Source organism: Petromyzon marinus, chromosome 79, assembly GCF_048934315.1.
Source record: "Petromyzon marinus isolate PM22_M1 ecotype Great Lakes invasive population chromosome 79, UKy_Petmar_22M1.pri1.0, whole genome shotgun sequence".
NCBI lineage: Eukaryota > Metazoa > Chordata > Hyperoartia > Petromyzontiformes > Petromyzontidae > Petromyzon > Petromyzon marinus.
In genome coordinates, this window is record NC_133745.1 from 21,841,259 (window position 1) to 21,859,833 (window position 18,575).

Genomic DNA, 18,575 nt, shown 5'->3' on the forward strand with positions numbered 1-18,575 from the left:
GTGTCTCTGTGTGTGTCTCTCTCTGTGTGTCTCTCTGTGTCTCTCTGTGTCTATGTGTGTGTCTCTCTGTGTGTCTGTGTTTGTCTCTCTGTGTGTTTCTGTGTCTCTGCGTGTGTCTCTGCGTGTGTCTCTGTGTGTGTCCCTGTGTCTCTGTGTGTGTCTCTCTGTGTCTCTCTGTGTCTCTGTGTCTGTCTGTGTGTCTGTGTGTCTGCCCGTGTGTCTCTGTGTGTCTCTCTGTGTGTGTCTCTGTGTGTCTCTGCGTGTGTCTCTGTGTGTGTCTATGTGTGTGTCTCTGTGTGTGTCTATGTGTGTGTCTCTGTGTGTGTCTATGTGTGTGCGTCTGTGTGTGTCTCTGTGTGTCTCTGTGTGTGTCTCTCTGTGTGTGCGTCTCTCTGTGTGTCTCTGTGTGTGTGTCTCTGTGTGTGTCTCTGTGTGCGTCTCTGTGTGTGCCTCTGTGTGTGTGTCTGTGTGTGTCTCTCTGTGTGTCTCTCTGTGTGTCTGTGTGTTTCTGTGTGTGTCTCTCTGTGTGTCTCTCTGTGTGTCTCTCTGTGTGTCTCTCTGTGTGTCTCTCTGTGTGTGTCTGTGTGTGTCTCTGTGTCTCTGTGTGTCTCTGTGTGTGTCTGTGTGTGTCTCTCTGTGTATCTGTGTGTGTGTCTCTCTGTGTGTCTGTGTGTTTCTCTGTGTGTGTTTCTCTGTGTGTCTCTCTGTGTGTGTCTCTCTGTGTCTCTCTGTGTGTCTCTCAGTGTGTGTCTGTGTGTGTCTCTCTGTGTCTCTCTGTGTGTGTCTCTGTCTCTCTCTGTGTCTCTCTGTGTGTCTCTGTGTGTGTCTCTCTGTGTCTCTGTGTGTCTCTGTGTCTCTCTGTGTGTCTCTCTGTGTGTCTCTGTGTGTGTCTCTCTGTGTGTGGCTCTCTGTGTGTCTCTGTGTGTGTCTCTCTGTGTGTCTGGGTTCCTCTCTCTGTCTCTGTGTGTATCTCTTTGTGTGTCTGTGTGTGTGTCTGTGTGTCTCTCTGTGTGTCTGTGTCTCTCTGTGTGTCTCTGTGTGTCTCTCTCTGTGTGTCTCTCTGTGTGTGGCTCTCTGTGTGTCTCTGTGTGTCTCTCCGTGTGTCTCTCTGTGTGTGTCTCTGTGTGTGTCTCTCTGTGTCTCTCTGTGTGTGTCTCTGTGTCTCTCTGTGTGTGTGTCTCTCTGTGTCTCTGTGTGTGTGTCTCTCTGTGTCTCTGTGTGTGTCTCTCTGTGTGTCTCTCTGTGTCTCTCTCTGTGTTTCTGTGTCTCTCTGTGTCTCTGTGTCTCTGTGTGTGTCTGTGTGTGTCTCTGTGTGTCTCTCTGTGTGTGTCTGTGTGTCTCTCTGTGTGTCTCTGTGTCTCTCCCTGTGTGTCTCTGTGTGTCTCTCCCTGTGTGTCTCTGTGTGTCTCTGTGTGTGTCTCTCTGTGTGGCTCTCTGTGTGTCTCTGTGTGTGTCTCTGTGTCTCTCTGTGTGTGTCTGTGTGTCTCTGTGTGTGTCTCTTCCTCTGACTATGTGTCTATGTTGTGTGTCTCTCTATGTGTGTCTCTCTGTGTGTCTCTCTGTGTGTGTCTGTGTGTCTCTCTGTGTGTGTCTCTGTCTCTCTCTGTGTGTCTCTCTGTGTCTCTCTGGGTGTGTCTCTATGTGTGTCTCTATGTGTGTCTCTATGTGTGTCTCTGTGTGTCTCTGTGTCTCTGTATGTGTGTCTTTCTGTGTCGCTGTGTGTCTCTGTGTCTCTCTGTGTGTCTCTGTGTGTGTCTCTCTGTGTGTCTCTCTGTGTGTCTGAGTGTGTCTGTGTGTGTGTCTCTCTGTGTGTCTCTCTGTGTGTCTCTCTCTGTGTGTGTCTCTCTGTGTGTCTCTGTGTGTCTCTCTGTGTGTCTCTGTGTGTATCTATGTGTGTGTCTCTGTGTGTGTCTCTCTGTCTCTGTGTGTGTGTCTCTCTGTGTCTCTCTGTGTGTCTCTGTGTCTCTCTGTGTGTCTCTCTGTGTGTGTCTCTGTGTGTCTGTGTGTCTCTGTGTCTCTGTGTGTCTTTCTGTGTCGCTGTGTCTCTCTCTGTGTGCCTGTGTCTCTCTGTGTGTCTGTGTGTCTCTGTGTCTCTGTGTGTCTTTGTGTGTGTCTCTCTGTGTGCCTCTGTGTGTGTGTCTCTGTGTGTCTCTCTGCGTCTCTCTCTGTCTCTGTGTCTCTCTCTGTCTGTGTCTCCCTCTGCGTCTCTGTCTGTGTCTCTCTGTCTGTGTCTCTGTCTGTGTCTCTCTGTGTCTCTCTGTCTGTGTCTCTCTCTGTCTCTGTCTCTCTCTGTGTCTCTGTCTGTCTGTGTCTCTTCTGTCTCTGTCTCTCTCTCTGTGTCTGTCTGTGTCTCTGTGTGTGTCTCTGTGTCTCTGTGTATGTCTGTGTCTCTCTCTGTGTCTCTGTCTCTCTCTCTGTCTGTGCCTCTGTCTCTCTCTGTGTCTTGTCTGTCTCTCTGTCTGTCTCTCTGTCTGTGTGTCTCTCTCTGTCTGTGTCTCTGTCTGTGTCTCTCTCTCTGTGTCTCTGTCTCTCTCTGTCTCTCTCTGTGTCTCTGTCTGTGTCTCTGTCTCTCTCTCGCTGTCTCTCTGTGTCGCTGTCTCTGTCTCTCTGTGTCTGTGTCTCTGTCTCTCTCTCTGTGTATCTGTCGCTCTCTGTGTCTCTGTCACCCTGTGTCTCTCTCTCTCTGTGTGTCTCTGTCTCTCTCGCTGTGTCTGTCTCTCTGTGTGTCTCTCTGTGTCTCTGTGTCTCTCTCGCTGTGTCTCTCTCTCTGTGTCTCTGTCTCTATATGCCTCTGTCTCTCTCTCGCTGTGTCTCTCTCTGTGTCTCTGTCTCTCTCTGTGTCTGTCTCTCTCTGTGTGTCTCTCTTTCTTTCTCTCTTTCTCTGTCTCTCTCTCTCTCTGTGTGTCTCTCTCTCTCTGTGTGTCCCTCTCTCTCTCTGTGTGTCTCTGTCTCTCTCTGTGTGTGTGTCTCTCTCTGTGTCTCTCTCTATGTTTCTGTCTCCCTCTCTCTGTGTCTCTGTCTGTGTCTCTGTCTGTGTCTCTGTCTGTGTCTCTGTCTGTGTCTCTGTCTCTCTGTGTCTCTGTCTCTCTCTCGCTGTGTGTCTCTCTGTCTCTCCCTCTGTGTGTCTGTCTCTCTCTGTGTCTCTCTGTGTCTCTGTCTCTCTCTGTGTCTCTGTCTGTGTGTGTCTCTCTGTCTCTCTGTGTCTTTCTCCGAGCGGTCTATCCCTGACCCCTCCGTCTGCTCATTCAACGTCCAGCAAGCGGCAAGATCCGGCACAAGACGGAGCAGGGCGGCAAGATGCGGGCACAAGACGCGGCTAGGCCACAAGATGCCGGCATAAAACGCAGACGACCCAGCATGGTGGGTGAGGGGCGTGGAGGTGGGGGCCCGGGACGTGGATAGCAGGTTCCTCTGCGGCTCCGGAACGTGGATAGCCGGGAGACAAGATGCCTGGCAAGACAAAGGTAAAACATTTTTGTTGAGTGACTGATATCATTTGTGGTAAGCAATAAATTCGCACACTCAGTCGGGGCTTTACCTGGTAGGATGGGTATGGTTTAGTATTTGTATCTGTGTGTGTGTGTCTGTGTGGGTCTGTGTCTGTGTGGGTCTGTGTGTGTCTGTGTGTGCTGGGTGATTGTGTGTCTGTGTGTGTCTGTGTCTGGGTGTGTCTGTGTGACTAAATTAAGTCAACTAAAACTAGAAGTGGCAAATCTTGACCCGGACATTTTTTGCCTAGCAGAAACATTTCTCACTCCTGCCGTCAATGACTTGCAGATTACGATTGAAAACTACAACCTTTTTCGGCTTGACCTAGGATCTAAAGGAGGTGGAATTGCCATCTATGTTCGTAATACTATTGCATGTTCACCAGCTCACTCCTTGTTTAAAAAATTTTGCTTTCAAGGTCTGGCTCTCAGAATAACTCTCCCAAATAATCAACAGATATTGGTAGTGTGCTGCTATAGACCGCCTTGTGGGAAGGATGTTGAAGCTGCATCGGCACTGAGAGAGCTTTCTGGGGGCCTCCCTAAAGGTGAAATATTTTTAGTGGGTGATCTAAATTGGAATTGGCTAAACCCGCCGGCCGTGGCCACAAATTTTACAGATGAATTTAACCTGTTTCAATTAATAAATGTCCCCACAAGACCCAACCTAAAAAATCCGGGACAGTCAACTCTGCTTGACGTCCTATTGACAAATGCCCCTCACAATTTCGCACTGGCTGGTGTTCTGGGTAATAACCTTAGTGATCACTCCTTCATTTTTGGGGTGAGATCATCAGCCAGACCCAAAGCCCCCCCTAAAATTGTTGAGAAGCACTCTTTGAGGCACTTCAGCACTCAGGCATTTACAAATGATGTGCTTTACTCGGATATTGACAAGGTCTGTGATATCCCCAACCTGACTACGGCTTGGGAGACTTTCAGGTACACGTTTCTCCAAATTCTTAACAAACATGCTCCGTTGGTTAGATTTAAAACTAAAGGCAACCGCCCACCATGGTATGATCCTTTGATTACAAAGCTCATGAAAACTAGGGACAAGGCTTGGGCATGTGCTTAGAAAAGTAATTTGGTAAATGACTGGCTAGAATACAGGATTTTAAGGAATAGATGCATAAAAAAAATACGGCATGCAAAAAATGCCTACTTTTCCTCCACTCTCCTGGAATCACATGGAAATGCCATGATTTTTTGGAAAACAAATCTATCGAAAAGGCATCCAAAACAGACAATCTGCCCGTTGAGCTTAACCGAAATGGGGAATATTTTTCAGATCCCCAAAAAATAGTTGACAATTTTAACCTTCATTTTTCTGAAGCTGGTAATCTTTTTGACAATGTATTGGGAGTCACCCCTGCTCCTGCAAATTCCTACACCCCTGTCCAAACATTCAACGAATTTAGTTTCCAACCAATCCACCAAAGTAATGTTCTGAAACAGCTGTCCTACCTCAAAAGGTCCTCCTCTACCGGAGCTGATAGTTTTCCCGTCTTTGCTCTACTAACTGTTGGTCACCTAATATACAAACCTATAGCCCATATTTTCAACCTGTCCATCAAAGAAGCATCAGTTCCTCTAGAATGGAAACATTCCTATGTCCGTCCACTTCACAAAGGGGGCCCTAAAGATGATCCCAATAACTACCGACCTATCTAAATTTTGTCCCCATTGATGAAAATTTTAGAAAAATTATTGAACTACCAAATTAGCAGTTTCCTGTCCACCAACAATCTACTACATCTAAAACAATCTGCGTTCCGAAAAAAATACAGCACCACATCTGCTGCATTAGACTCTTTGAATCAAATTTACAATAGCCTTGATAATAAGCAGTACTGTGCCTGTCTTTTTCTTGACCTGTCCAAAGCTTTTGATACAGTAGACCACAACACCCTGCTTAGTAAACTAAGTTGCCTCGGTTTTTCCGATAACACAGTACAATGGTTAAAAAATTACCTCTTTTCACGCACCCAAACTGTAGTCACAGATGGTTGGAGGTCAAACAGTGTTAAGATAACAAAAGGGGTTCCACAGGGTTCCATCCTCGGCCCCCTCTTGTTCTCTCTTTATGTCAATGACTTGGGCACTGACCTGGATCATTCCAGGGTAAATCTTTTTGCAGATGACACGATACTGATTACTGCTGGCCGCTCTCCGGATGACGTGATTGCTAAGCTCCAGGGTGATTTCAACAAACTACAACATCAGCTAGTTTCTCTTAAACTAGTCTTGAATACCTCCAAAACCAAGGTGCTATGCTTCTCACCGGGACTAAAGCAGGAAGTTATTTTTCCCCAATTACATTCCTTGAATAATTATCAAATAGAGCAAGTTAAGATCTATAAGTATCTTGGGGTCATCCTGGATTCAAAACTTAATTTTGAAGATCACATTGATTATTTTGGTAAAAAGACAAAAATAAAAATTGGTTTTCTGTATCGACACAAGCATTGATTCCCCCCAATGTTCCGTTTGGAATTGATAAAAGCTACCATACTGCCTCTACTTGACTACTGTGACATCGTGTATAAATCAGCCCCAAGTACTGTACTGACAAAGCTTGATTCCATCTATCACTCGGCCTTAAGATTTGCATTGAACTGCCCATATAGGACTCACCACTGTGATCTCAACATTGGGTCAAACTTAACATCTCTTAATGTTCGACGGCTTGTGCACCAGATCTTATTTATTCACGATGTACTTACAAAAAAATCCGCAGACTACCTACTGGATGTCCTCTCTGTTTCAAAGAACAAATTTGACCTCAGGTCTTCGCTCATCTACCAGCTTCACATTCCCTATTGCCGTACAAAAACCGGAGGAAGCGCCTATGCTATTGATGCCCCCAGGGTCTGGAATGCTATTGCCAATAAACTGCAACTTGAATCACTACCTATGAGATCTTCACTCAAAACTGCTCTAGAGGAGTTGTACACCCCTAGCTGCCACTGCTATTCAGTGGCCTAAAATATGGCTCTAGATTTTGGTGTTATAATTTATTTATGTAGTTTATTGTAAAAAATTCGGTCACCGTCCCTATGATCACTGTTACATTGCATTTATGGCTTTTATTTTGGTGATTTCGAAAACGTTTTTTTTTGGCCATGTTTTTGTTTATTGCATACGGAGTTGGACTGATGTCCTTAATCTTAGTTGTCTTGTGGTTGTTGTTATTTTGACTTGCATCCCACTGGGATGTTTTGCACACAGCGTTGGTGTACGGTGCTTTTTCAGGAATATTTTGATGATTTTTCCTGGATTTTCTGTTTGCACAGTCACACGTAGTCACTTTAAGATGTTTTTTCTTATTCGTGTTTTTGTTTTTTTGTTTGTTGCGGTTGCACCCGATTCAAGAGGCGAATGGCTCACAGGGCTATACCAAATAAATAAATAAACTATGAAATAAACTATGTATGTGTGTCTGGGTGTGTCTGTGTGTGTCTGGGTGTGTCTGTGTGATTCTGTGTGTGTCTGTGTGTGTCTGGGTGATTGTGTCTATGTTATTGTGTGTGTCTATGTGGGTCTGTGTGTGTCTGTGTGATTCTGTGTGTGTCTGGGTGTGTCTGTGTCTGTCTGTGTCTGGGTGTGTCTGTGTGATTATGTGTGTGTCTGTGTGTGTCTGGGTGATTGTGTGTGTGTCTGTGTGGGTCTGTGTCTGGGTTATTGTGTGTGTCTATGTGGGTCTGTATCTATGTTATTGTGTGTGTCTATGTGGGTCTGGGTGATTGTGTGTGTCTGTGTGTGTCTATGTGGGTCTGTGTGTGTCTGTGTGTGTCTGGGTGATCGTGTGTGTGGCTGGGTGTCTGTGTGTGTCTGTGTCTGTCTGTGTCTGGGTGATTGTGTCTATGTTATTGTGTGTGTCTATGTGGGTCTGTGTGTGTCTGGGTGATTGTGTGTGTGTCTGTGTGTGTCTGGGTGATTGTGTGTGTGTGTCTGTGTGATTGTGTGTATGTTATTGTGTGTGTCTGTGTGTGTCTGTGTGTGTCTGGGTTATTGTGTGCGTGTCTGTGTGTGTCTGTGTCTATGTTATTGCGTGTGTGGTGCCACACCAACGGGAGCATCTCCCGCCGCCGCCGCCATCCAACTCGCCCCCTCCACACGAACGCACGCACACCCCCACTATACACACACACGCCCCCACGTAGGGTCTCGTGGGCGGGGCGGGGGGGGGTGAGAGGTCACCTGGTACCATGGAAGTCCCACCGGGAAGTCCCACGGTTTCCCGGTGCCAGGAGATTGGCCGACTCCCCCAGGCCAAATCGCGTTGCGGTCCCCGTGAACTGTCTTAAAATGTTGTTGGGCGCCACGAATCCCAGCGGGCTAACCCGAGATGAGAGGCACTCGCAGCACGGGGGGGGGATGGGGCCTCGAGGCCAAACTGCGGCTGCGTATTCCGCGGGAATGTCCGCCCCGATCAAACCGGTCGAGTCCGGGGCGCGTAAGACGGAGGCGTGGCGGTGGTGAGGGGCGTGGACGAAATGGATCGAGTCGCGATGGGAAGCGACGCTCCAGGTAAGGGGCGGCGGCGGGGGGGGAGGGGGCCATCGGTTTAAGATCTAAAGGAAGGCACCCGATTGGCCCGCGCAGCATGCAGCAACGCCGCGTGACCCTGGGTCTTTGGATTTCCGAGGGCGTGAAAGGACGGTCGGCGGAACAAACAAAAAAAACGCCGAGCGGTTCTCCACCCGGGCCGTCCAGCCCGCCCGGTCCGACTCCCGGCCGCTACGACTCGACCCCAGGCTGAGGAGCCTGTCGGATCCTCGTCCACCCCCTCCCCCCCTCCCTCGTGCGTCTGCGGAGGCGAGAAGTCGAGCGGGGGGGGGGGTGGGGCACCGCACCCAGGGGATTGAATGGGGATCGGCTCGCTGGGGTTATTGACTCCGGGCACGCGCGGGGATTTTTCTTTAGACGCGCCATGAACAGGCTTCGGTTCAGATCGATCGGCGCGGTGTCCGTGATTTTTGAGTGGGAGCGACGGCGTGCCGGGGGTGTGTCAGCGCGGGGTTGGTGTGTGCGAGGTGGTGGTGGTGGTTGGTGGTGGTGCGTAGGTGACCACCTGACGCGGCCGTCACCGTCTAAAGGCGTGCTGGCGCCCGCGTGCGTGTCGGCACAAGCGAGCCTCACGCGGGCGGACATGACCTCGGTTTGGAGCTTCCGTGACTGCGGGGATCCGTGCTCTTTGGCCCTTTCGGTGAGGAGGTCATCGCGTAGGCGACGTGAGCCACGTCGCCTACGCGCAGCCAGGGTCCCGTGCGGCGTCAGTGGTGGTACTCCGCGGATTAAGGCGGATCCACCAGAGCGCAGGGGGGCGCGTGGCTTTAGCGGCAGCCGTGGCGGGGGACGTGTACGCGGGGGAGTGTGGGCGGGGTAACTCCGGGTGGTGGCGAGGCAGCCACTTAGCCGTCTCCCTCAGGGGGGGGCGCTGGCACGGGGGGGGGGGGCGGCGAGAAGCGGCGGAGGAGGAGGGGCGTGGGCCCCCACAACAACAACAACAACAACCGCCATTCGCCACTAAGTGGCGGTGACGTCACCACGACGCTTGTGACAGGCCATGTGCACGTTGAAGCACGTGAAGTGTCGAACGCCCGCTGGCAGGAGGTCACGGGGCAGACCCAGCAGGTGCCACGGGTCGACTGACTGAGATGACTGAGATGACTGGCTGATGCACCACCTGTGCCCCCTACTGTGCCAACCTGCTGTGCTTTAGCCACCCGGCGCTCCGCTCGTTGTTGTGAGGGTCGCTCCCACACAGGGCCCCCACACCATCATCACCACCATCATCACCACCACCATCATCACCACCATCAGCACCACAACCGCCACCATCAATGTCTGTAGAACCACTAAAGAGTGATGTTTGAAACCAAAAATTCAAAGTGTAAATTAAAATTGTTTAATTTCCTCGTGGGTACAAACGTCAGCTCGGCGTTGTATTCCTCTATAACAACAATCACCATCATCATCACCATCATATTACAATGTGGAGCCCCTGTCAACATTCCCACTTTACCAGATATCACTACTGCCAGACTTATTATCTTTGTTGGGATCATGTTACAATGTGTTAATTACATGTTACAATGTGATAAAAAAAATTTACTATTTGGCAACAAAACTGACACCTTTTTTACAAGGAGTCGTGTTTGCATTGACCACAATACCTGCGGTCGGAATGCAAACAAAAAAACACAACTCGGATAATGTATTGGCACTGTCCTTGAAATTGATTGGTCCACACCCGAGACGGCGTTTTTTTTTGTTAAATGGTGTCAGTTTTGTTGCCAGATAAAATGGTAAAAAAAACAATTATCATATTTTTTCTACTGGCAAAGGAGGTTCTCCAATGGTGTTACAGTGTGTTACTGGTATCATGTTACAATTTGAGTGCCTCTGTCAACAGTTTCCACTTCTAAGGAGCATTGAAAGTGCAAAAGTGTAAATCTAAAAATCTGGTTCATCAGATGTCACTTCGACAACAATTAGTATTATTATTGTTGGTATCATGTTTTATGATTTCAGTGCCTCTGTCAACATTAAATCGACTTTTAAGGAGCGTTTAAAGTGCAAGAGTGTAAATCTACAAATCGTATTCACCAGATATAACTTCTACGATAATTAGTATTATTATTGGTATCATGTTTTGCAATTTGTTATTGTAATAAAGTTACAATATAAGTGCCTTTGTCGACATTGTTTCCACTTTAAAGGGCATTAAAGTGTAAATCTACTAATAGGCGTTCGCCAGATATCACGACTACAATTATTGGTATCATGTTTTCCAATTTGTTATTGTAATAAAGTTACAATATAAGTGCCTTTGTCAACATTGTTTCCACTTTAAAGGGCATTAAAGTGTAAATCTACTAATAGGCGTTCGCACGATATCACGACTAGAATTATTGGTATCATGTTTTACAATTTGAAATTGTAATCAAGTTACAATTTTAGTGCCTCTGTCAACATTGTTCCCACTTTTAAAGAAGCATTGAAAAGTGCAAAAGGGATTTTTTTAAAAATCATAGCCGGTCCGTTGACGTTTCTGTATAGGACGATGATGATGATGTAGATGCCACTGGCTCTTCACGTTCTGCAGATGTAGATGCCACTGGTTCTTCACATTCTACAGATGCAGATACCACTGGTTCTTCACGTTCTGCAGATGTAGATACCACTGGTTCTTCATGTTCTGCAGATGTAGATGCCACTGGTTCTTCACGTTCTGCAGATGTAGATGCCACTGGTTCTTTACGTTCTATAGATGTAGATGCCACTGGTTCTTCACGTTCTGCAGATGTAGATGCCACTGGTTCTTCACGTTGTGCAGATGTAGATGCCACTGGTTCTTCACGTCCTGCAGATGTAGATGCCACTGGTTCTTCACGTCCTGCAGATGTAGATGCCACTGGTTCTTCATGTTCTGCAGATGTCGATGCCACTGGTTCTTCAGGTTCTGCAGATGCAGATACCACTGCTGCTTCGCGTTCTACGGATGCAGATACCACTGGTTATTCGCGTTCTGCAGATGTCGATGCCACTGGTTCTTCACGTCCTGTAGATGTAGATGCCACTGGTTCTTCTCGTTCTGTAGATGCCACTGGTTCTTCACGTTCTGCAGATGTAGATGCCACTGGTTCTTCACGTTCTGCAGATGTAGATGCCACCACCGCCATCCATTGCGAGGCGGCTGAACTTACGAACTCTCGATCCCAACAGGCTGCAGCTGGATATACGGGACCAGGCTCGTTCGTATCTCTCAAAGTTCGTCGGTCGAACGTTCGTAGGTACAGGAGTCCCCTTGTAACGTCGCCCTCCTCTTTGTCCTTGAAAGTTATTGGCCTGCTACTCCGAGGTTCCAGCCCCCTCGCCGTGACCACCAGTCTCACCCACCAGAGTTAGACCGCAGAACGACGCCAAATTGGCGAACAGCACGAGTACATTGTTGACTTGAAGCTTTCGTGGCTGCAGGATGGTAAAGCCATCGCGTAGGATTGCACTCTCGTGCCTTTGGATTGCACCACTCTTAGATCTCGCGGTAACATCACGCTAATTTCTCACGTTAACATCACGCTAAAACCTTACGTTAACATCACGCTAATCCCTCAGATTGACATCACGCTAATACCTCACATTAAGATCACGCTAAGCTCCCACATTAACATCACGCTAATTTCTCACATTAACATCACGCTAATCGCTCACGTTAATATCATGCTAAGCTCTCACATTAACATCACGCTAAGCTCTCACGTTAACATTACACTAATTTCTCACATTAACACCATGCTTAGCTCTCACATTAACATAACGCTTAGCTCTCACGTTAACATCACGCTAATTTCTCACGTTAACATCACGCTAATTTCTCACGTTAACATCACGCTAATCCCTCACGTTAACATCACGATAATTTCTCACGTTAACATCACGCTAATCCCTCACATTAACATCACGCTAAGCTCTCACATTAACATCACGCTAATTTCTCACTTTAACATCATGCTAATTTCTCACGTTAACATCACGCTAATTTCTCACTTTAACATCACGCTAATACCTCACGTTAACATCACGCTAATTCCTCACGTTAACATCACGCTAAGCTCTCACGTTAACATCACGCTAATTTCTCACTTTAACATCACGCTAATTTCTGACGTTAACATCACGCTAATTTCTCACTTTAACATCACGCTAATACCTCACGTTAACATCACGCTAATTCCTCACGTTAACATCACGCTAAGCTCTCACGTTAACATCACGCTAATTTCTCACTTTAACATCACGCTAATTTCTGACGTTAACATCACGCTAATTTCTCACATTAACATCACGCTAATCCCTCACATTAAGATCACGCTAAGCTCTCACGTTAACATCACGCTAAGCTCTCACATTAACATCAGGCTTAGCTCTCACGTTAACATCACGCTAATTTCTCACGTTAACATCACGCTAATCCCTCACGTTAACATCACGCTAATTCCTCACGTTAATATCACGCTAATTTCTCACATTAACATCACGCTAATCGCTCACGTTAATATCATGCTAAGCTCTCACATTAACATCACGCTAAGCTCTCACGTTAACATCACGCTAATTTCTCACATTAACACCATGCTTAGCTCTCACATTAACATAACGCTTAGCTCTCACGTTAACATCACGATAATCCCTCACGTTAACATCACACTAAGCTCTCACATTAATATCACGCTAATCTCTCACATTAACATCACGCTAATTTCTCACGTTAACATCACGCTAATCCCTCACATTAAGATCACGCTAATCTCTCACATTAACATCACGCTAATTTCTCACGTTAACATCACGCTAATCCCGCACATTAAGATCACGCTAAGCTCTCACATTAACATCACGCAAATTTCTCACGTTAACATCATGCTAATCCCTCACATTAACATCACACTAATCTCTCACATTAATATCACGCTAATCTCTCACATTAACAACACGCTAATTTCTCACGTTAACATCACGCTAATCCCTCACATTAAGATCACGCTAAGCTCTCACATTATCATCACGGTAATTTTTCGCGTTAACATCACGCTAATTCCTCACGTTAACATCACGCTAATACCTCACATTAACATCATGCTAAGCTCTCACGTTAACATCACGCTAAGCTCTCACGTTAACATCACGCTAAGCTCTCACGTTAACATCACGCTAATCCCTCACGTTAACATCACACTAAGCTCTCACATTATCATCACGTAATCTATCACATTCACATCATGCTAATACCTCACGTTAACATCACGCTAATTTCTCACGTTAACATCACGCTAAGCGCTCACGTTATCATCACGCTAATCCCTCACGTTAACATCACGCTAATACCTCACGTTAACATCACGCTAAGCTCTCGCGTTAACATCATGCTGATTTCTCACGTTAACATCACGTAATCTATCACATTAACATCATGCTAATTTCTCACGTTAACATCACGCTAATACCTCACGTTAACATCACGCTAATCCCTCACGTTAACATCACGCTAAGCTCTCACGTTAACATCACGCTAATCCCTCACGTTAACATCACGCTAATTTCTCACGTTAACATCACGCTAATTTCTCACGTTAACATCACGCTAAGCTCTCACGTTAACATCACGCTAATCCCTCACGTTAACATCACGCTAGTTTCTCACGTTAACATCACGCTAATACCTCAGATTAACATCACGCTAATACTTCACATTAAGATCACGCTAATCCCTCACGTTAACATCACGCTAATCTCTCACATTAACATCACGTAATCTATCACATTAACATCACGCTAGTTTCTCATGTTAACATCACGCTAATTCCTTACGTTAACATCATGCTAACATCAAGCTAATTTCTCACATTATCATCACGATAATCTCTCACGTTAACATCACGCTAATCCCTCAGATTAACATCACGCTAATTCCTCACATTAAGATCACGTTAAGCTCTCACATTAACATCACCAGCCCCGGCCACTTCTTTGTGACCCTTGGGCTACACCCATTTCAAACCTTTTAAAACAGTCTGCATCGGCAGCAGACCACACTTCCCCACCTGATGATGGACGCTTGAGTGTTGCTGCCCAAAACGTGATTTATTTTATTTTATACGTTACTTTACATTACCTAAAGAACCAAAGAGGAAGCACAAGTCCACACTATTCAGTTATTTTCGCTAAAGTAACGTAGGTAGATCCTTTCGTTATTTTCGGTAAAGTAACGTAGGTGGACTGTTTAGTTATTTTCGGTAAAGTAATGTAGGTAGACTCTTTAGTTATTTTCGGTAAAGTAACGTGGGTAGACCCTTTAGTTATTTTAGGTAAAGTAACGTAGGTAGACTCGTTAGTTATTTTCGGTAAAGTAACGTGGGTAGACTGTTTAGTTACTTTCGGTAAAGTCACGTGAGTAGACTTTTTAGTTATTTTCGGTAAAGTAACGTAGGTAGACTCTTTAGTCATTTTGGTAAAGTCACGTAGGTAGACTCTTTAGTTATTTTCGGTAAAGTAACGTAGAGAGACTCTTTAGTTATTTTCGCTAAAGTAACGTGGGTAGACCCTTTAGTTATTTTCGGTAAAGTAACGTAGGTAGACTCTTTAGTTATTTACGGTAAAGTAACGTAGGTAGACTCTTTAGTTATTTTCGGTAAAGTGACGTGGGTAGACTCTCTAGTTATTTTCGCTAAAGTAACGTGGGTAGACCCTTTAGTTATTTTCGGTAAAGTAACGTGGGTAGACCCTTTAGTTATTTTCGGTAAAGTAACGTAGGTAGACTCTTTAGTTATTTTCGGTAAATTCACGTGGGTAAACTCTTTAGTTATTTTCGGTAAAGTAACGTGGGTAGACTCTTTAGTTATTTTCGGTAAAGTAACATAGGTAGACTCTTTAGTTATTTTCGGTAAATTCACGTGGGTAGACTCTTTAGTTTTTTTCGGTAAAGTAACGTGGGTAGACTCTTTAGTTATTTTCAGTAAAGTAATGCGGGTAGACCCTTTAGTTATTTTCGGTAAAGTAACGCGGGTAGACTGTTTAGTTATTTTCGGTAAAGTAACGTGGGTAGACTCTTTAGTTATTTTCAGTAAAGTAACGTGGGTAGACTCTTTAGTTATTTTCGGTAAATTCACGTGGGTAGACTCTTTAGTTATTTTCGGTAAAGTAACGCAGGTAGACTCTTTAGTTATTTTCGGTAAATTCACGTGGGTAGACTCTTTAGTTATTTTCGGTAAAGTAACGTGGGTAGACTCTTTAGTTATTTTCGGTAAAGTCACGTAGGTAGACCCTTTAGTTATTTTCGGTAAAGTAACGCAGGTAGACCCTTTAGTTATTTTCTATAAAGTAACGTAGGTAGACTCTTTAGTTATTTTCGGTAAAGTAATGTCAGAAGACTCTTTAGTTATTTTTGGTAAAGTAACGTAGGTAGACTTTATTTATTTACGGTAAAGTAACATAGGTAGACTCTTTAGTTATTTTCGGAAAAGTCACGTAGGAAGAATCTTTAGTTATTTTCGGTAAAGTAACGCGAGTAGACCCTTTAGTTATTTTCGGTAAAGTAACGTAGGAAGACTCTTTAGTTATTTTCGGTAAAGTAACATAGGTAGACTGTTTAGTTATTTTCGGTAAAGTAACGCGGGTAGACTCTTTAGTTATTTTCAGTAAAGTAACGTGGGTAGACTCTTTATTTATTTTCGGTAAGGTAACGTGGGTAGACTCTTTATTTATTTTCGGTAAAGTAACGTGGGTAGAATCTTTAGTTATTTTTGGTAAAGTAATGTAGGTAAACTCTTTAGTTATTTTCGCTAAAGTAACGTAGGTAGACTCTTTAGTTATTTTCAGTAAAGTAACGTAGGTAGACCCTTTAGTTATTTTTGGTAAAGTAACGCGGGTAGACTCTTTAGTTATTTTTGGTAAAGTAACGTGGGTAGAGTCTTTAGTTATTGTCGGTAAAGTAACGTAGAGAGACTCTTTAGTTATTTTCGCTAAAGTAACGTAGGTAGACTTTATTTATTTACGGTAAAGTAACGTAGGAAGACTCTTTAGTTATTTTTGGTAAAGTAACGCGGGTAGACTCTTTAGTTATTTTTGGTAAAGTAACGTGGGTAGAGTCTTTAGTTATTGTCGGTAAAGTAACGTAGAGAGACTCTTTAGTTATTTTCGCTAAAGTAACGTAGGTAGACTCTTTAGTTTTTTACGGTAAACTCACCTAGGTAGACATAGTTATTTTCGGTAAAGTCACGTAGGTAGACTCTTTAGTTATTTTCGGTAAAGTAACGTGGGTAGACTCTTTAGTTATTTTCGGTAAAGTAACGCGGGTAGACCCTTTAGTTATTTTCGGTAAAGTAACGTGGGTAGACTCTTTAGTTATTTTCGGTAAAGTCACGTAGGTAGACTCTTTAGTTATTTTCGGTAAAGTAACGCAGGTAGACTCTTTAGTTATTTTCGCTAAATTCACGTGGGTAGACTCTTTAGTTATTTTCGGTAAAGTAACGCAGGTAGACCCTTTAGTTATTTTCGGTAAAGTCACGTAGGTAGACTCTTTAGTTATTTTCGGTAAAGTAATGTCAGAAGACTCTTTAGTTATTTTTGGTAAAGTAACGTAGGTAGACTTTATTTATTTACGGTAAAGTAACATAGGTAGACTCTTTAGTTATTTTCGGAAAAGTCACGTAGGAAGACTCTTTAGTTATTTTCGGTAAAGTAACGCGAGTAGACCCTTTAGTTATTTTCGGTAAAGTAACGTAGGTAGACTCTTTAGTTATTTTCGGAAAAGTAATGTGGGTAGACCCTTTAGCTATTTTCGGTAAAGTAACGCGGGTAGACCCTTTAGTTATTTTCGGTAAAGTAACGTGGGTAGACTCTTTATTTATTTTCTGTAAAGTAACGTGGGTAGAGTCTTTAGTTATTTTTGGTAAAGTAATGTAGGTAAACTCTTTAGTTATTTTCGGTAAAGTAACGTAGGTAGACCCTTTAGTTATTTTCGCTAAAGTAACGTAGGTAGACTGTTTAGTTATTTTCGATAAAGTAACATGGGTAGACTCTTTAGTTATTTTTGGTAAAGTAACGTAGGGAGACTTTATTTATTTACGGTAAAGTAACGTAGGAAGACTCTTTAGTTATTTTTGGTAAAGTAACGCGGGTAGACTCTTTAGTTATTTTTGGTAAAGTAACGTGGGTAGACTATTTAGTTATTTTCGCTAAAGTAACGTAGGTAGACTCTTTAGTTATTTACGGTAAACTAACCTAGGTAGACTTATAGTTATTTTCGGTAAAGTAACGTGGGTAGACTCTTTAGTTATTTTCGGTAAAGTAACATAGGTAGACTCTTTAGTTATTTTCGGTAAATTCACGTGGGTAGACTCTTTAGTTATTTTCGGTAAAGTAACGTGGGTAGACTCTTTAGTTATTTTCGGTAAAGTAACGCGGGTAGACCCTTTAGTTATTTTCGGTAAAGTAACGTGGGTAGACTCTTTAGTTATTTTCGGTAAATTCACGTGGGTAGACTCTTTAGTTATTTTCGGTAAAGTAACGCAGGTAGACTCTTTAGTTATTTTCGGTAAATTCACGTGGGTAGACTCTTTAGTTATTTTCGGTAAAGTAACGTGGGTAGACTCTTTAGTTATTTTCGGTAAAGTCACGTAGGTAGACCCTTTAGTTATTTTCGGTAAAGTAACGCAGGTAGACCCTTTAGTTATTTTCTATAAAGTAACGTAGGTAGACTCTTTAGTTATTTTCGGTAAAGTAATGTCAGAAGACTCTTTAGTTATTTTTGGTAAAGTAACGTAGGTAGACTTTATTTTTTTTATGGTAAAGTAACATAGGTAGACTCTTTAGTTATTTTCGGTAAAGTAACGTGGGTAGACTCTTTAGTTATTTTCGGTAAAGTCACGTAGGTAGACCCTTTAGTTATTTTCGGTAAAGTAACGCAGGTAGACCCTTTAGTTATTTTCTATAAAGTAACGTAGGTAGACTCTTTAGTTATTTTCGGTAAAGTAATGTCAGAAGACTCTTTAGTTATTTTTGGTAAAGTAACGTAGGTAGACTTTATTTATTTACGGTAAAGTAACATAGGTAGACTCTTTAGTTATTTTCGGAAAAGTCACGTAGGAAGACTCTTTAGTTATTTTCGGTAAAGTAACGCGAGTAGACCCTTTAGTTATTTTCGGTAAAGTAACGTAGGTAGACTCTTTAGTTATTTTCGGAAAAGTAATGTGGGTAGACCCTTTAGCTATTTTCGGTAAAGTAACGCGGGTAGACCCTTTAGTTATTTTCGGTAAAGTAACGTGGGTAGACTCTTTATTTATTTTCGGTAAAGTAACGTGGGTAGAGTCTTTAGTTATTTTTGGTAAAGTAATGTAAGTAAACTCTTTAGTTATTTTCGGTAAAGTAACGTAGGTAGACCCTTTAGTTATTTTTGCTAAAGTAACGTAGGTAGACTGTTTAGTTATTTTCGGTAAAGTAACGTGGGTAGACTGTTTAGTTATTTTCGGTAAAGTAACGTAGGTAGACCCTTTAGTTATTTTCGCTAAAGTAACGTAGGTA